The sequence below is a fragment of the Hevea brasiliensis genome, chromosome 8 (genome assembly GCF_030052815.1).
Source record: "Hevea brasiliensis isolate MT/VB/25A 57/8 chromosome 8, ASM3005281v1, whole genome shotgun sequence".
Taxonomy (NCBI): Eukaryota; Viridiplantae; Streptophyta; class Magnoliopsida; order Malpighiales; family Euphorbiaceae; genus Hevea; species Hevea brasiliensis.
Window position 1 is genome coordinate 19,346,099 of NC_079500.1, and position 2,664 is coordinate 19,348,762.

At 39.5% G+C, this 2,664-nt stretch overlaps 1 long non-coding RNA gene across 1 annotated transcript; it reads right to left on the bottom strand.

The window, feature by feature from the left end:
* Window positions 1-266: 266 nt before the first annotated feature.
* Window positions 267-2,446, bottom strand: LOC131182320 (uncharacterized). Its single transcript, XR_009150623.1, has 3 exons — window positions 2,002-2,446; window positions 1,201-1,257; window positions 267-619 (listed from the first exon to the last, which is right to left on the bottom strand). It is a non-coding gene; the product is annotated as an uncharacterized LOC131182320 (long non-coding RNA).
* Window positions 2,447-2,664: the final 218 nt, after the last annotated feature.

The window sequence follows — 2,664 nt, forward strand, 5'->3', positions numbered from 1 at the left end:
TGAGGTACTTTTATATTTCCCGATGTATAACGCAGAATCTAGAAACAAAGAATTACAGAAAAAGACGAAACAGAATCCTATACTCCGCATGTAACATCCTAACAAGACTCCTTTTACACTCCCAATTATATTATTTCCCATGAATCTAGAGCCTAAGCTCTGATACCAACTTTGTCACGACCCAACCTATGGGCCTGACTAAGACTAGGACACAGGCCACTTAAAGCCCCGAGGCCCGTAGTAAGCCTAACTATTCCTCAAATCCATAACCAGGCCCACAATTTAGGCCCAATATGCACATAAAATAATTTAAATTAAACTGTTATACTCATATTTCGGGCCAACTTAGCCCAGAAATTATCAGAAACAAAAATTTGGGGAGCCCAGCTCAACCCTGTTACCTCATTTATAACCATTTAAAACTCATAAATTTTTTTTTTCTTTTCATTTATTAATACGAAAACTTGAATTCATACAGTCCCTGACAGGCTTAATGCTACTATTAGTACATGCGGAGTCCTAAATTACAAATTTAGAGAATAATAATACAATTAAGTAATCTTTTCATAACCTGAGAGAAAAGGGACAGGTTATTCAAAAAAATGTCTCCTCCTGTAGCCTGGAAAAAAATATGTTGAACAAGAGTGAGCGTTCGACTCAGAGAGTAAAATATCAATTTTAACCATAATCTCTATAACTATCTAAAGCTAATGCACCCTGTAGAGTCAAATGCAACATCAACAACAATTGCACATCATAACATCAAAAAGGTAATTTGGAGCACTCACACACCCTGTAATATCAATCATAATATATGGGAGTTGATCCCCTATACAGCTCTCTTAAATCCAACCTGGTGCCAGCGAAGAACTCAAGCCGAACTTTCGCTTAATAAACCAAATCGGGGGTCCCAGCGAAGAACTTAAGCCGTGACTACCCCCCGAAGGATCGGGTCCCAGCGAAGAACTCAAGCCGTGACTACCCATCCTATCCATAGTCCACACCACATCACACGCACGCCAACGCACGCACATTGCTCCAAATTACCGCAACAACATATATGGCACTTTCACAGTTATGAATGCAACATAAATCATGCCTAAAGTTTATCTACATAGATATATGCATATAAGTGATGCATGGGCATGCTTGAACATATAATAATATTGAAATTACAATTAAAATTAATATTTTACTCACAGTACACCAATGACTATTGTGGCTGCTGGATGCAGGAAAATAGCTGACCTCGATCACCTAATAATTAAATTATAAATTTATTAGTACTAAGTTAAGACAAAACTCTAAAGAGGCAATAGACAGCCTAATTCATGCCGGAAATCCGGCAGAATTTCCCCTATACCTGAGACCTACCCAACCTGCAAAAAGGCTCAAATAACACTTCCAAATTCTCAATTTCCACAATCACATCTCATCAATATCACATGGCCCCTCCGGGGCCCTCCAAATCAGACAATACTCAAAATCTTAAAAATTACGTTTTAGTCCCTATAATTGACATTTTTCAAAAATCCACTCAAACAAGCTCTAAAAATTCTAAAATTTTGCCCCGCGGTCCTTAATAATATTATAAGGCTATTGCAAAATGAATTGTAATTTTCTAATCATCCATGAATATTTTATTCAAGAATTTTACTCAATTTCCTAAGTTTTCAACAACTAACATATCCTTAATTCAACCCAATTTAATAGTCACATATTTAAACCTCCATCCTCAAGCTTCAACCAATCATATAAAATTTAAACATCTTAATTTCAAATAATCTTATATGCTCATATGCTAAAAATCTAACTAAAATCCATCCATATTTCTCAAAAATATTCTACAATCACTCAAAAATTCAACTAACACCATAGAATATCTCCAAATAATTTTACTTTCATCATATATTTTTCTTAGAATTTTTCTCCAATTTTTCCTGTTTAAGAAACACTGTATTTATGCTCCATGACATAAATAAATAATGTAAATAGTCTTACCCGAAGTTTATCTGTGTCTCAAAAATTTCAAAAATTTATGAGGAAGCCTCTGGAAGTTGAATTATCTCCATAGCCCACCGGAGCCACCGCCGGAACCACCGTGCACGGTGGCCGGCTGCCGGTCGCCGGTGACATTTGCCGGATCTGATCATACCACCATGTTCCTCTCCTCTTCCTCAGTCCATATGTGGTCTCGGATCGTCGATCTAACGGTCAGATCGTCGTAGATCTGATGAAAAAGCTTGAAAAACCCGAAACTTCTCTCCTCCATATCTCACTCATCCGACCTCCATTTGCTTCAAAATTGGTGTCAAAAGAAAGCTCTCGGAACAAGCTTTCTAACGCCACCAGAATCGCCTCGATTGGACGTCGGACGAAGCCGGAATCGCGCCGGAAAGCCGCTGCCCACTGTGCGCGCGTTTTCTCTCTCTTCTCCCTCTCTTGCCGCCGTGGTCCGTCGCCGGAGGGTCGCCAGCCGGGTGGGGAACTGCTTGGGACGTCGCCGGCCGGTCGCTGGAGAAAGGAAGAAGAAGAAGAGAGGGAAGGAGAGGAGAGAGAAGAGAAAAGGGGAGGGGGGAGTTCCTCCTCCCGTTTTTGAACCATTTTTTTTTTTAATTAAAAGGCTGTTGTGACAGTGGGAAACCCACTGTCACACGCCAAATC